This window comes from Mustela putorius, unplaced genomic scaffold (genome assembly GCF_011764305.1).
Source record: "Mustela putorius furo isolate JIRA1106 unplaced genomic scaffold, ASM1176430v1.1 tig00000832_pilon_pilon_pilon, whole genome shotgun sequence".
Lineage (NCBI taxonomy): Eukaryota > Metazoa > Chordata > Mammalia > Carnivora > Mustelidae > Mustela > Mustela putorius.
This window is the reverse complement of record NW_025421491.1, coordinates 2,361,742-2,379,420: the sequence shown is the minus strand read 5'-3', so window position 1 is coordinate 2,379,420 and position 17,679 is coordinate 2,361,742.

Sequence of the window (17,679 nt, the reverse complement as noted above, 5' to 3'; positions counted from 1 at the left end):
CCCTTTTAGCAGGCCAGGTAATATGGCTGATTTCATGCTCGACATTAACCCCAAGAGTAAACAGTGGGCCCTATACCACCTTGCAGTGATTGGTCTTGTGACACTGCATTCTTTCATACAGGAATAGATAGAACACTCTCGTCAGGGCGCACAACTCTTATCAAACCTGTAAGAATTTTCTTACACTGAGCCTGACACCCTCCATAAAATTGAAGTTTGACAAAAAAAATCTGGAGACAACTCCCAAACCAGCAATGCATAAGTAGAGACTTATTCTAAAGAATCATTGGGTCTTATGATTCAAAAGAAAAATAACAATTAAATGTATTTATTGATACAGAAAACAAATACTGATTCAGCCTTCTTTGTGCACAAAGTACTTTCCTAGTCACTGTTGAGAGTATCAAGATTAAAAGGTACAGTCGCAATCTCAAAGAAACTTATGAGTAGGGGCAGAGGGGGGAAATGAAGACCAAAATTGTGTTAATATATAAGAGCACCCTGAGCCATTAGGGAGAAAATTCACTAGTTTGGGTTGAAAATGGGGTGGATGAAATTCAGAGACTTGAGATTCATGAAAATAGTTTGCAGAAGGGTAGGGAACAATGGCATGATGATAACCATGGTATAAATAAAAATAAAATAAAATAAAATATCACCTCTATAAGATAGAGACACACAAGTAGCCAATCCACTCATGAACAATGAAAAACTCTATCTTTGAAGTAACACTAATAGTTGGATTAATGAACCCACAGAGGAACAAAGTATTAATATGAAGCCTGAAGAACCAAGCTACCTTCCTGGTTCTCTAACAGAGAACTGAGACAGCTCTTCACCAATAAAACCATATTACTTCTAACTAGTCCCAGGCAAGTAGCCCAAATGTTTTTGAGATACAGGCTGTTTTTATCTTTTCTTTGCTGGGCACTATCTCATGGCATAGACAGAAAATAGAACTATTCCTATACAAAGTCTAAGCACTGGATTAATATATTAAAACCTTTTGAGACATTTTCAAAAACCTATAAAACTCAGATTATTCCCTTACGCAAGGAAGCAGAAATGCTTCCTAACACTGTTACATTGAGCAGGAAGAAAGGTAGAGCTAGAAGAAAAAAAAAAAAAAGAGCTAAAATTATCATTTGTCAGAATGAAGGCCTGGATTTTTCAATATCTTTCTTTTTTTTATTTTACTTATTTATTTGAGAGAGAGAGAAATAGAAAGAAGGGAAGGGGCAGGGAGAGGGAGAGAGAAGCTGAAGCAGACTCCCTGCTGATCACAGACTCTGACATGAGGCTTGATCTCATGTCCCCAAGATCATGACCTGAGCCGAAACCAAGAGTCACGTGCTTAACTGACTGACCCACCCAGCTGCCCATGAATTTTCTAATTTCTAATAATTACACTTTTACTTCTGAACACAAATCCCTACTGCTATATTTGGAACAGCAATAGAGTTTCCGTAGATTTGAGCAGTCTGTTCTAACAAGCTCCTTATTACTAATATTAAAATGGTACCAATAATAATAACAAAAATATTTATTTATTGAACACAGTTCGTCTGGCACTCCTCTCAGTGGTTGGCATGCATTATTTCCTCTGATCTTCACAAAATCCCTGGGAGGTACCTACTAAATTGTTCCCACACTGCAGGTGAGGACACTAAGGAACACAGAGGTGAAATTATTTGCCGAGGGTCCCATAGCTCTTAAATATCAGAGCCAGAACAGTCTGAGGGAATGATAAAAAGAAGTGGTAGAATAAACAAGAGTCTAACAAATTATCTTTTAGAACAAAATCAAGGTTAAAATTTTAGTTGGGTCCTGTGAATCTGTATTTTGTATTATGACTTGATTATACTTTGTAGCGGTAAACAGTGGTTTGGAAAGAAGGAAGAGAAGGTGGGGATCGGTGAATCCCCTAAGTCTGAACCCTGGGGACAAAGACAGGAGTTAAGGATGGCGATGGATGCTGGGCTACCTCAGAAAGCCGAATTAAATTGAAACAAAACAGATGAACATGGGGAAGGGAAGGAAAAATAAAATAAGATGAAAATTGAGAGGGAGGCAAACCATAAAAGAGGATGATCTCCAGGAAATAAACTGAGGGTTTTTGGAGGGGAGGTGGGTAGGGAGAAGGGGTAAATGGTGGTGGGCAGTAAGGAAAGCACTTGATGTAATGAGCATTGGGTGTTATATGCAACCCATGAATCAGTACATTCTACCTCTGAACACAATTTTTTAAAAGCCTAGTTAAATTGGATAACAATGGAATCTAGATAACACTGATTTGATAGGGAAGTACATTGGGAAGTAGAAAACAGCCTTTTTCGTGGTGCCACTTTCATCGGAGAAGTACTTGCTTAATAGTGTGAATGACTAATCATGTCATCATGGGGGAAGCAAAATGGCACGACTCTCGTGGAGGATGATTTGGCACTTTCTGGCAAAATTTCACAGGCATTAACTTTTTGACTCAGAGATTCCCAACGACGTAGTGACAAAAATTAGAAATGACATATGCATAAAGCTATTCATTGCATCATTTTTTGTATGGGTAAAATATTGGAAACAACCTACATACCTACCAATAGTAGACTGCTTGAAGAACTATGCTTACAGTAATTTGTTATGCTATACCAAATTACTATAATTTGGTAGTAAACAGCAGGTGATAAATTCAAAATTTACTAAGCAAAAAAAGATCAGTGCAGAATATTGGCATTATGCTCCATTTTGGATAAGAAATGGGGATTTACAAGGATTTATCCATATTTGCTTTTTTTTTTTTTAAGATTTTATTTATTTATTTGACGGACAGAGCTCCCAAGTAGGTAGAGAGGTAGGCAGAGAGAGAAAGAGGGGGAAGCAGGATCCCTGCTGAGCAGAGAGCCTGATGTGGGACTCGATCCCAGGACCCTGAGACCATGACCTGAGCCGATGGCAGAGGCTTTAACCCACTGAACCACCCAGGCTCCCCATATTTGCTTATAAGTTTTTAAAAGAAACAGTGGAAACAAATAGAAAATGTGAACAACAACAACAACAAAAAAAATCAATAAGGACAAGGAGAACAGGATACAGGGGATAGAACATACCTCATTTTATAGTTTTGACTTTGGAATCATGAAACAATTTTAAAAATTAAATTGAAAGTAATAAGTCTAAAAATTGAAAACAATGTGAAAAAAATGAATTATGTCAGGTGGGCAGTATAACAGAATGAACAGCTGAATTATGTCAGGTGGGCAGTATAACAGAATTATTTCAAGTGACTCTAAACATACAGAATTTTGGCTGTGCCTAGAAATGTAATATTCCTAGAAGTGTAATATCTTAAGATGAGAAGAAATGTAAAGAGCCCTTAAATTGTATTCAACAATCTTAGTTTTAATAGCAATATTTGCTTTGTTATTTTGAAACTATTAACAGTATATTATTAGACCATAATGGGGTGCCTGGGCTGCTCAGTCAGTTAAGCATCTAATTCTTGATTTCAAGTCAGGTCATAATCCCAAGGTTGTGAGATCAAGACCTAAATCGGGCTCCATTCTAAGTATGGAGCCTGCTTAAGTTTCTCTCTCAGGCTCTCTCCCTGTGCCTCTCCCACTCTCAAATAAATAAATAAATATTTTTTTAAAAAAGAATATAAATTTAAAAATTAAGATTTTTCATCTTAAGAGGAGGAAAAAGCCTTAAAAACCAAAGAAGTTAAATAAAATCCCTTACATTTGAATTAGAAATATCAGAAAGAAATTCATTACTTATTTTTCTCGTTAAAAAAAATTTCCTCTCATGGTTCACCTCCCCTTCCCATTTCCCCCAACTATGGACTCTGAAAAACAATCTGAGGGGTTTGAAGGGGCAGGGGAGTGGGAGCTTGGGGTACCAGGTGGTGGGTATTACAGAGGGCACAGATTGCATGGAGCACTGGGTGTGGTGAAAAAAGAATGAATACTGTTATGCTGAAAATAAAGAAAAAAAGAAAAAAAATATTTCGTGGCTCTGTCTACTAAAAATGTGCACAATGACAACTCAGTAGCAACGAGCACCCCTAGCATCCAGATTGTGTGCTCTTAGCACCATTTGCATCAAAAATAAAGAAACTCTAAAGGAAATGATATTCCAGGTCTGGAGCAGGAAATGTACAAAATGAGCCTAAGATGTCGGTCCCACAGGAATGCAGTGGGAAGGAAAGGTGGGGCGGCGGAGCAGGGTGGGGGAGACACTCTAACCATGTCTCTAAATCAGGTTTTTCAGCTTTGGCACTATTGACATTTGGGGCCCAATTATTCTTTGTGTGGGGGCTGCCTTGTGCTTTGCAGGATGTTTATTTAGCAGCTTTCTTGGCCCCTACTTCCTAGATGCAAGTAGCACCCCTTTCTCCAAGTTGTGATGATCCAAACTGTCTCCAAACATAGCCTACGATCCCAGAAGTGTCTAAATCATCCCAGTTTAGAACCACTACTTTAGATTCTAACTACCATGTTCGAGTAACTACAGGACACAAACGACTGAATGAAGTAAAGCACACACGGAAGCAATCGGCGAAATCCAGAATGGGTTGTTGCCATACTACTTCCCCATCAACAACAGATCTATCTTTTTTGCCTTCCAACTGGTTAGTGATCCAGGATCTGAACTTGAGGATCTGTTTCCTAGTGTTTCTCCAGAAACAGTAGATGTGATCAGTTTGAGTACAAGTTGTTCATCTGGGAAACGCAGTAACGTTGGTAAGAAGCAGGGAAGGGATACAGAGAAATGGAGGAAGCAAGCCAGTAACCGGAACACTGGTAAGCCACTCGGTAAACAGTGCAAAACACAACCCTGAGAATTAACTGTCAGAGAGCTGAGGAAGCTGGGGTTGTGATGCACCAAATTCCTTGTATCATTGATTAGGGACTGTGCTGACATGTTTGTTCCTTGGAGCTCCCAACCTGCTCCATGCAAGTTGAACAGTTCCCTCCCAGCTCCAGGAGAAAGCACTCAGGCCCAGAGATTATCGGCCCTGGTAGTTGACAACACGCTGGAGAGAGACATGAGAACATCTGCTACTTAAAGTAAAATTATTCTTGAAATTTGTTTTAAAATACTTCAGCAAAGAAAAAGGGAGGGAAGAGAAGCCATATAATAAAGTCAAATGTTAATCATTGTTGAAGCTATGATGGGTACAAGAAGTCAAGAGTGTTTGTCTTATTAGTCTCTCTATTTTTGTATAAGTTTGAAATTTTTCATAATAAAACTTAATACAAATAATAGCACTACCCGCTATTGTATTTTATCATTACAAGAACCCGTTGACTTCTGAGAGTTCCATCTCTTCTCTTTCATTCGTCTTCAGTGTTGAGACTTCACAAATACTCATTAGCTCATTTCTTTCACCATTAATAAAGTAACAGATGAAAATGACATAATTCTACATTTTTATGCTGTACACAGGATTTGAATCTGATTGAAACAAGCATTTTCATTCTGACTCGACCTGAATATATAACTCCTATTAAAATATTTAGGCAAAGAGAAATATAGATGATGAGAGTGTACTAAAAAAAGAAAACTAAAAAGAGAGTGGTACCTTTATGTATGTTTATAATGTAGAAGAGGAAAATAACAAAACATTTCAGAAAGAGATTTAGAGTATCAGGCACCAAAAGGAGAACTCTGTGATTCATTAATAATTTTTAATATCCATAGGTTCTCTTTGAAAAATTGAGGCAAAATGACACCCTGTGCTTTGAGACCTTCGACCCTTTTGTCAATGACTAGGGAATCCTTTCTGAGAGGAGTTTTGTATGAAGTGTGAGAAATTAAAATCAGTACCTTACTATTAAATGGAAGATTATATTTCCTAAAATATGTTGTTTTCTACTCACGAATGATGAACCCTCTGAGAAATTTAAAAGTTTAACAAATTTTTTTTACAATGCCTTATTTCACAAATAAGTGAATTAAAGTTAATTTAATGAACAGTCATCCAGACTCAGTTTTCATAGCCCCTGAGTTATAGAAACCTGCCTTGCACATTAAAATTTTTACTTTCCCTAGTGAAAAATTCAGCTGGAACTTACATAGACATAATAGTGTGCATAGTATATTCTAACATTTAAATAAAGGGGAAAGATTTTTCATTTAACTTTCTAATACTCCCAGAAACACTCTTCTGGATATTATCTCTTAGTAGAAAAACTGATTAAGCAGTTTGACAACCATTAATAGGTTATGCTTTTTATATATTTGGCATGTACTGTTGAAGTCGTTTATTCACTTTTGAAATACTATTCTAAGAAATACTGTAGTCTTATCCTTCTATTTCCTTTCAAGGGAATATGAAACTTCTAAAGCATCTTTTCAAGTAAATGATTGAACTTCAAGGAGATAATAACAAATGAACCATCACATCTGTTCAAACAGGAAGCCAATATTTGAGCTCTAAATCAGTTTGTAAGAAAAAAAAAAAAAAAAAGAAAAAAATCTTTTTCTTCACATTTGGTGAAAAAATATCAAATACCAATACCAAGATGTGAAATGATTGAAAATTTTATGTATTTCCTGCAATTTCACAATGGCTTTGAATATCTCTGCCTCCAGACTCTTTCCTCTTCCTACCCAACTTTCATTTATTCAACTATGTCTTCATAAACTCGTGCATCATTACATTATTTGCAGGTTCAACAGCTATCATTGTTTTCTCATTGCTACTACAATTCAAACTTCTCATTAGCTGCTAAGCCCCATTATAATTCCTCTCCAGCCAGACTTTCGAAGCAAATCATCCACTATCCCTCCTCCTTCCTGCACACCAGGCAACCAGAATTATTATCATTTCCACGTGTGCATTGCTGATTCCTGCTCAAAAAATTTAGTTCCCACTGACTCTGCTTACTGGAATGCCCCTTCTCTAAACTCTTCTCTGCCTTTGAGATATCCCCCACTTAAATCATGATTCACTTAACTCCCTCTTCTAAGAACGTAACCTGACCAACCCTTCAGAATTCATTTTTCCAAGCTCTTTGGACAACTGTTAGAACAAATGTACCTCTTCTGGTTTTTAGTTTTTATGTCTTTTCATTTTAAGTAGACTCCATAACCAGCATGGAGCTCAACACAGGGCTTCAACTCACCACCCTGAGATCAAGACCTGAGCCGAGATCAACTGTTGGACACTTCACCAACGGAGCCACCCAAGTACCTCTCTCCTGTTTTTTCTTTACCTGAGTTAGATGATGAGCTCCTCAAAGGAAGGATTGCAGACTTTTTGCTTAGACCCACCCAGTTGTGGGTTTGCCAAAATTTCAATGAAAGGGGCTTATATAACAGGGGAAAAAATTAAAAATGAAAAACAGACGCACCTACCCTCTCTAACTGAACTCTCTAAAAGTAGATACCTCTTAATGATTTCTGCTTTGTTGACTGGCTGCGGCATGAGGGTGGAACTTTGGGAAAATGAAAGAATTGTGAATTAACTTACCTAACAACAGGGAGGACAAGAGACGTCATGGAGGAGAGCACTCAAAGAGAAGGAAGCTGGAACAATTGTGGCAGAAGAAGAAAGCAAGAAGGAAGTGGAGGAGAAGGATGCAGAGTAAGGGGTGAAAAGACAGAAACATTGGCGATGAGAAGACACAAGTGACAATTCTAACAGCAAGGGAAGCTTGGAGAAGCAGAGAATGATGAAAAGAGGGATTTTAGGAATTGCAAGGTGTACAATATAATCCCCTTCACTTCATTCTCCATCATGCCTTGGCTTGACATTTGTAATAATGTGACATCTTACAAAACTTTGGCATTAGATCAGCGTTGGTGAGAACATAGCAGGTACAAAGCAGGCCAGTTACAATGTGTTGCTGTTCAGTCAGAATCACACTGTGTCTATATTGGTGTATCATTGTTTGATTTGGGTAGACATTCTCATTAGCTGCTAAGTCCCATTAGAATTCTTCCCCAGCTGACTCTGCTTACTGGAAAGCTCCTTCTATAAATTCATCTCTGCTAAAACTAGATTTTAGGTATTGCTTCACTTATTCCTTACTATTAATGTCATTATCTTTATAATGTTCCTATAGAAAAGGAAATTCATGAGGTATGATCAAAGAAAAACCATACCTTTTTTTTAAATTTTTTAAAAAGATTTGTTTTTCAATTTTTTATTTATTTTTATTTATTTTCAGCATAACAGTATTCCTTGTTTTTGTACCATACCCAGGGCTCCATGCAATCCATGCCCTCTCTAATACCCACCACCTGCCCAACCTCCCATCTCCTGCCCCTTCAGAACCCTCAGATTGTTTTTCAGAGTCCATAGTCTCTCATGGTTCACCTCCCCTTCCAATTTCCCTCAACTCCCTTCTCCTCTCTAACTCCCCATGCCCTCCATGCTATTTGTTATGCTCTACAAATAAGTGAAACCATATGATAATTGACTCTTTCTGCTTGACTTACTTCACGCAGCATAATCTTTTCCAGTCCCATCCATGTTGCTACAAAAGTTGGGTATTCGTCCTTTCTGATGGAGGCATAATACTCCATAGTGTATATGGACCACATCTTCCTTATCCATTCGTTTGTTGAAGGGCATCTTGGTTCTTTCCACAGTTTGGTGGCCATGGCCATTGCTGCTATAAGCATTGGGGTACAGATGGACCTTCTTTTCACTACATCTGTATCTTTGTGGTAAATACACAGTAGTGCAATTGCAGGGTCATAGAGAAGCTCTATTTTTAATTTCTTGAGACATCTCCACACTGTTTTCCAAAGTGGCTGCACCAACCTGCATTACCATAAGATACATTGGAATAAACCTAACCAAAGAGGTAAAGGAACTGTACTCAAGGAACTACAGAACACTCATGAAAGAAATTGAAGAAGACACAAAAAGATGGAAGACCATTCCATGCTCTTGGATTGGAAGAATAAACATTGTTAAAATGTCTATACTGCCTAGAGCAATCTATACTTTTAATGCCATTCCAATCAAAATTCCACTGGTATTTTTCAAAGAGCTAAAGAAAATAATCCTAAAATTTGAATGGAATCAGAGGAGACCCTGAATCACTAAGGAAATGTTGAAAAACAAAAATAAAACTGTGGGCATCACGTTACCTGATTTCAAGCTTTACTACAAAGCTGTGATCACCAAGACAGCATGGTACTGGCATAAAAACAGACACATAGACCAGTGGAACAGAGTAGAGAGCCCAGATATGGACCCTCAACTCTATGGTCAAATAATCTTAGACAAAACAGGAAAAAATATACAGTGGAAAAAAGACAGTCTCTTCAATAAATGGTGCTGGGAAAACTGGACAGCTATATGTAGAAGAATGAAACTCAACCATTCTCTTACACCGTACACAAAGATAAACTCAAAATGGATAATAGACCTCAACGTGAGACAGGAATCCATCAGACTCCTAGAGGAGAACATAGGCAGTAATCTCTTCGATATCAGCCACAGCAACTTCTTTCAAGATATGTTTCCAAAACCATACCTTAACTAAAGGAATGAATTAATATTTGCCAACATTTTCCATCTAACATTCAGAATCCCAAGAAACAGAATTGGGCTTGGACAGGGTCTAGTTCTATTGAGTGGGCTGTACTTTATCCTAGCAAAGTCATTATTTTTTGACTCACTAAGGAATAAATGAATGAATAAAGCAAACTTGTCTGTCTCAAGTAAGAATCATAACTGAACTTAACAGAAGTTTAAGCCAGTGAGGTTTTTTCATTACTATATTAATAAATTTATGTTTTGTCTTCTAAGAAAACCCCAAGACACTGTAGTTCCCCCAACAGCCAACTCTTTTTAACACTTAACGCTTTCACTTAAAATTGTGTCTCTCCTTCCTCATAAGATTTCTATTCTCTGAGGGCCAGTTATGTATGAACAGAAGGATATGGGATTTAGGGAATAGGCAAAAGACTCTAAATAAATGAATTATATTGAATTAATTTATATGACCATCAATCTTTAATTGATTAAATTTCAGTCACAGAAGAAGGGGAGAATTTGACTAGGTGAAAATTTCATTTCAAAGGACCTTTAAGAGTGCTGTAAATCACTTCCTAGGTACTATACCTTCCACAGTCAAGTTGACTCTGGGCATGGCCTTGTGAGAGAGAAACATGCAATATTCTTTACTCTCTTCCATGCCCTGCTTGGAGCAGAAACTGAATTAGCCTGGTCAAAAACTTGGCTAATGAAGAACACTGATATTTAAAATAACATACTTGCTTCTATACTTTCAAGATTAAAAATCTTGAGACTCAGATAATGAATCCAAGATCTCACCAAATAGAGTTGAGAATTAATAAGCACCATCACATTTTAGCAAAGGCTCTATCATTTATATAAAGTATATATTTTCAACATACTGCTAATTATTGCCATCTAAGAGTAAACGCTTTGAAGAAAATAGATATGAAAATGATTTCTTGGGGTTCCTGGGTGGCTCAGTGGGTTAAGCTGCTGTCTTCAGCTCAGCTCATGATCTCAGGGTCCTAGGATCAAGCCCCACATCAGGCTCTCTGCTCAGCATGGAGCCTGCTTCCCCCCCTCTCTCTGCTCTCTGCCTACTTTTGATCTCTCTCTCTCTCTCTCTCTCTCTGTGTGTGTGTGTGTGTGTGTGTGTGTGTCAAATAAATAAATAAATAAATAAAATCTTTTTTTAAAAAAGAAAGAAAACTATTTCTGGACTTACATGCAATCGGCAGGCCCAAAGTACACCACTTGAAACAACGTAAGTGAAAAGATATAAACACTACAGTTACTTTACCATCTGTGACTATTAAGAAACAGAAAATCCTGACTTCCTTTAAAGAGAGAAAACAGATAAAGAGATGCCTCTGAAAATTTTGAGAAGTTTGTCCTTGGTCACTCAATATTAAAGAAAGATAATTTCTGGGGCACCTTGGTAGCTCGGTGGATTAAGCCGCTGCCTTCAGCTCAGGTCATGATCTCAGGGTCCTGGGATCAAGCCCCGCATCTGCCTCAGCATCCCTGCTGAGCAGAGACCTGCTTCCACCTCTCTCTCTGCCTGACTCTCTGCCTACTTGCAATCTCTCTCTGTCAAATAAATAAAATAAAATCTTTAAAAAAAAAAAAAGATAATTTCTGGATAAAGACAAGTTGGATTCCTAAGAACGAGGAATGCAGCCAACATACTGACACCAACCACTAACTAAAAATTGATGTTTGAAACTAAGCCAGATTGGAAAATGCTGTTGCAGAGAGCACATAGTCAAAGGTGCTAGCTAGTCAAAGAAACACCTCATACATGACCTGGGACTCAAGGTCATCAGAACCCACAGTAGCCCAGCAATACCAAGCCCCCCCCTGAGCAGCAGCTAACATGGACATCCCACTGATGACATTATTGATGGACTGATGAATTCAAACTCCTGTTTCAGAAGGGTCACAGCAGCAGAAGGAAAAGCGCGGGTCTGAACTGGACGAGCAGGGGTCAAAGTCTCCCTCAATCAGATGCTGACTAGCCACTGTGTTTGCCCATCTCTAATGTGAAAATGTGAACGGTTAAATGAGATGATGGGAATGAACTATGTCTCGCAAGTGGTTAAGCATAATTTGTTGTCAACTGCTCAGAATTAATGCAGTACTCCTATGAGTGAGTTCTATAGCCTGACAAATAAAATTTCATTTGTGTTAGGTATTTAAGCCTCAAGGACAAAAAAATGAGTCTTAAAACCTTATATTCAAGATTCTAGAAAATGAGGTAGGTCATAACCTAAAGAGTCAAAGTCTGATAAATTTTCATCATGTTACCTAAAGATATGTTACCCAAAGTTAAGAATTCTAAACTTTATAACTATACAATCTAGTAAAGTTTCGTCAGTGAATAAAATTTTAATAATATTCATATTAAATATAATAATATAATTAATATTATTAATTAGATAGTAATATATTACATATTATATTATATAATTATATAAAATATATTATATAATATGACATATATTTATATATTTATTATATATTTGTATATAATATATTTATATGTAATATATTTATATATTAATAATATAATATTATATTAATAATTAATTATTAATAATATACAAACACAACAAAGACAAAATAAATGAAATTTTTATTTAGGTAGACTTTAATAACAGATTTTGTGATATAAAGAGAATAAAAATTAAAATGGTCTTTAAGATTTAGTTATTTTTCTCCCTTAGGTTTCATTTATAGCATCATAATGCACAAAATTATACTGTGGTCTTGCCAGAAAAGAGCTTAGCACTATGGTGAGTTCTTGGAATTACACTTTAAGAGGAAAATTAATAAACATTAATTTGGTGCAGAAGAACAGAGTGCTTGAAAGCATATTATGTGCAGAAAGATTAAAGGGACTGGGCAGTTGAGTCTAGGTTTTAAAAACAAGGAAGAAATAACAGTTACTTCCAAATAGTTATATAGTCATTATAATTGCTCCCAGACAAGACAGTTAGAAATAATTGCAGGTAACTACAGACACATTGATCTCACCTGTTTGAAGAGTAGTGAATGATATTGAGGAAGAATATGGATGACATTATGAATGTTGTTGAGGGAATTTAAATATTAAATGAGATGGGGAGGGAAAAGTTATGCCACATCACATTCAGGGTCCCTCTCAATTCAGATTTTATGGTTCTATAACTTGTTTCTTTTACAAATCAATGTAAAGCAAATACGGTATATTCCTTTGAAGTATGGCAACAATTTACACAGTCCTTGTTTGTATTTTTACTAGCGTGGTAACTTAGAGATGAAATTATGCTTTGGAGCTAGAAGGAAACAAACTGTCTTCTTGCAAACTTAAAATATGAAACAAAATTATAAATATCTCTCCCTCTTTCACTCTCACTCTGACACACACAAGCACACAAACACACAAGCATGCTGCATGCTAAAAGTCCTTCCATGAGACACATTCAAAGGGCCCTGTCAGACTTCCCCTGCTGCAGTGTCACTCAACATCCCCACAGCTAATTAAAAATAAATGAGCCATTGTGCTCTAAAGGAGAGCAATTATCTCCTAATCCTCCTGTTTCCTTAACAATAATAAAACTTTCCCTTTTGGGGAGAGACAGATATAGGAACCACACTTCCAGCTCCATTCATTCACTTTATCTTATTGATGAGGCTGGAATTAAAACCTATACAGGAGAGAATCAGTTCCTTCTTTCTTTTTTTAAAAACTTTACTTATTTGAGAGAGAGAATTAGATGAGGGACAGAGGGAGAGAGCAAGAGAATCCTCAACCAGACTCCTCGCTGAGCATAGAGACTGCAGACTCCTCGCTGAGCATAGAGACTGATGTGGGGCTCGATCCCAAGATACTGAGCTCATGACCTGAGCCAAAATCAAGGGTCCATTGCTTGTCCATCTGAGCCACCCATGCACCCTGAGAATTGGTCCTGCTGAGCTCTGTCTTAGAACAGACATACATCCTTCTCCTTTACTTGGTGGCTTTCCAGCTGCACTATGCAGTGACTTGCAGTTGTCCAGCATTTACCTGCAACCATGCCAGAAACATTATTTGCAGGTGGCAGCAGAGAAGAATTAGAATCCAAGTGTGGCTAGGCTGGACTTTGTGGCCTCATTTATAAGTCACAAAGCCGTGACTTTTGCTTAAATCACCATCTGTCAACAACCTATTTATTTTCTGAAATTGGCTCTATACAACATGGTGAGGGGAAGAGAGATGAATTATCATTTGCTTCCAAAACCCACATAAGTTTTGCCCAAATGACAGGGCTATAGCATATTATACGCACACCCAGGGTGGCATTTTTGGAGTTAGCACATTTATTTGAGAAACAAACATTCACAAAACCCAAAAAAGCAGGAAAGAAATAGACACATGCTAAATCTGAAAAGGAAAAAACAAATCCTTATTCAACACAGAGTGAATTTTGTTCTTCAGATGGATACAATTTGTATTATGAAAAGTTATATATGGTAGCTGTTGCCTAAACTTAGGGCAAAAAGTTTATTGCAGATTTACTATAAATGGACAGATGAAACACAGCTGGTCTTAGAAACTTTGCTAAAATCTCACCACAAAATGAAGTTGTTTTATTCCCTATGAACAAATTCTGTAACAAATGAGAAAAAAAAATTCTTGCACTCAAAGAAAGAAAGCCAAGTCTTTTCAAATGATTTATTGTAGGAAAGAGAAGAAAATTTAAAAGAATGCAAATGTTGTGCTTTCCACAAAATGAAATAATTAAAATAGAAAGTAAAAGATGGAAATAAGATAAAAAGACAAAATGACATGAGTAGGGAGCTTTTCTGAGATGCAAGTTGTGACAAAAATTTTGCCAAAAATATAATAAACTACTACCCCCCAAAATGGAATAGTAGCCTTTACATCTTTATCACATTGAATCAGGAGCAGGTTAACAGCACAGAAAAGTAAATCTGGATAACGAAGGATGAACTTGAAAATTGCTCCAGTAGTTTTGTTTTGTTTTGTTTTGTTTTGTTTTGTTTTGTTTTTTAAGGAAGAAAAGAGTAAGAACAGTTAGTTCCCAGTTTTGCCTGAAAATGAACAAACCACAACATATTGGAAAAGAGAAGTAATAAAACACTGTATTCTGCAATCCCACCCTCAATATTAAAAAAAGGAAAAAAAAAAAAAACTTGCTTTTGTATTAAAAAGCCCAGAACACTGATAGTAAACTCAAACACCTGTCAGAGTTATACAAGAATAGAAATACCTGAATTGTGGTGAATGAAAGATGATTAAGGCTTCAGGGACTCCAGCAAGTGGGAGAATATGCTCTAACTATACACCCTTAGAAGTCAAACTTTACCACAAATACATATTTGTACGTATTTGTACGTATTGGTACACCAAAAACCATGCAGATGAGCTGCATGGAGGCCACTGTCTGCCAGTTTTTCACCCCTGGCCAAAACTTAATTTCTTTTATGTTATAGCCCTTATCTTTCTGTTCCATTATATGTATATATATATATATGCATATAATGACAAACAGCTGTCTTGGTTTTGCTCATATGTATATAGGAAGTGTGTGTGTGTGTGTGTGTGTGCGCGCCCGCGCGTATGTGTATATACATATGCATATACATATATGCATATAAATGTATATACATATGTATGCACATATATATGCATACATATGTATATACATATAGGAAGTGTGTGTGTGTGCCCGTGCGTGTATATATATATATGTGCATATATGTGTATTTTGCTCATATGTATATAGGAGGTGTGTGTGTGTGTGCACGTGCGCATGTATATACTTATATATGCATACATATGTGTGAGTGCATGTGTACGTATACATATATATGCATGTTTATACATGCATATATACATATATGCACACGTGTGTGCGCACACACACACACACCTCCTATATACATATGAGAAAAACCAAGACAGTTGTTTGTCATTAGCCAAGAAATGGTCACTGAAGCTTACAAAACATAAAACAATAGTATAAAGCTATAATATCTATAATCCCATATATACATATCTCACATATTTATTTCCTATAAGTGTATGACCATACCTGCTTCTAAAATGGCATGAATTAATGAACTAATTCCAAAATAAGTATGCATATATAATATAATAGGGCTGCTAAAATATAGTTTGCAAACAACATTCATGTGACACGGTGGGGTGAAGGCAGCCTCTTGAAGCCCTGCTAACTGATAGCAAGCATAGAAGTTGAGTTCCTGATAGGCTCTCTTTAACTGGGCTTTAGTTTTGGAATCAGAGGGACCGAGTCTGAAAAGATATGTGGAATCCAATTGGATTGTACTTTATGATCTATAAGTTGTGATTTGGCCAAAAGGAAGAATATGAGGAGAATTCACAGTCTCACTTTGAACAAATTAGCTGTATCTAATCAAGTGGTAAAATAAAAAGGCAGGACTCAGAAACCCAAGTAAAAGAAAAAAAACATGTACTATGTGATCAACACTGAATACGATGTTTCAAAACTAGCTCCATTTAAAATGAATGGACTTGCAGTTCCCAATGTCACAGAGAAGAGTTTAGTGGCCCCAGACCTAAAGGAATAAGGTGTAGCTGATCTCTTACACTCAGACCACTGACCAAGAAATTTGTAGTTAAGATTTTGGCAGGATCAAAATAGAAACTTTCCACAGCAAAACCTCTAGTAATCTTGATATGTATATCAAGGGCATTGTTAGTTAAAAGAGAAACCATTTATTTTATATGTCTCTTTTGAGAATGTCAACCTCAGCATTTTGATACGAAAACTGAGATCTGGCTAATAACCAAGCCCAGAAAAAGAAGAGAATTCATGGCTCCTTTTGATGTTCCTGGGCTTCCAGCCGAACTCACAGTTATTTCTTTTCCTTGCCTTGTCAGTTTTGGGCAGGACGGACCTCCTGCAACCTCCATTTGGGCCATGGCAAGAACCTGAGCCTATACCCTCTGAAATGCCTGAAATGCTGGACAGAGACAGAGCAAGTGTCCATAGCCACAATTAGAAAGTCTTCCTGCAAGGTTCTGGTCAGTTTTCCTTATCACATTGTAAATTCCTACAAAGAAAACACAATATCTGCTAACGAAACTAACTAAAGATAAATATGATTATCTTTCTGAGTATGATGAAGTCAATATATTTATTTAAGAAGTAGAGTAGAAATGAAGTAGAAATGACATGTTCCAAGTTTCCTTCTAGAAAAGTGACTTTATTGGGGCATTTGGGTGGCTCCGATGGTTAATCAAGAGTTAAATCTCTTGAGTTCGGCTCCGGTCATGATCTCAGGTCCTGAAATGGAATCCTGGGTTGGGCTCTGCACTGGGTGTGGAGCCTGTCGGAGACTCTCTCCCCTCTCCCAAGCCCCTCCCTGCACTCACACTCTTTCTCTCTCTAAAAAAAAGAAAAAAGAAAAGGAAAAAAAGCGCCCTTACTAATCAACATACATGCAGCTCAGTTTTGAGTAAATAAAATCCAGAATTTTGACAGCTGCAGACTGTACGTTTTGTACTGGCAAGACCAGGATGATAGTCTGTCATAAGCTAAGAAATGATTGTTGAAGCTTGTAAAACATGAAACAGTTGGATAAATTTATATATATCTGGAATCTCTGGAATCTAAAGTGTGGGGCTTAGTAGCTGCCACTGGCACAAATTCAGCTGAATCTTCAGTTTTCAGTAACTGCCATATCCTCAGCCAGAGCCAGATCCCATTGACAAAACACTGCCATAATTTCTTTTTTTTTTTTTTTCCTAGAACCAGGAGCCAAGGCCACAAAAACTGGAGCTAATGCTGCCAAACTCAAAACGATAGATAGCCCAAGAAAAAGCAGGCAAGAACCTGCAAAGTTGACAGAGCCAGGATGACAAGCATCAGCATAGAGAAAACCCAAGATGGAAGAAGCAGAGAGAAAACGGTCATAAAAGCATGGAATTCCCTGAAGATGAGGTCTGGCTCTGAGTATCAAGAGCTGGGGAGGTCCATAGAGCCAGGAGGTTATCAGAACTCTTTCCTCAGGCTCTGGAGATGTGACTTCACTGGAAGCCATTTTTTCCTCAATATCCATATCTGATTTATTTAAAGATTTGTCCATTTAAAGAGGCAAAAAATACATACACACCTTATACAAATGCACAAGATAGAATTTCAACTACTGACAAAATAAATTAGGAATGT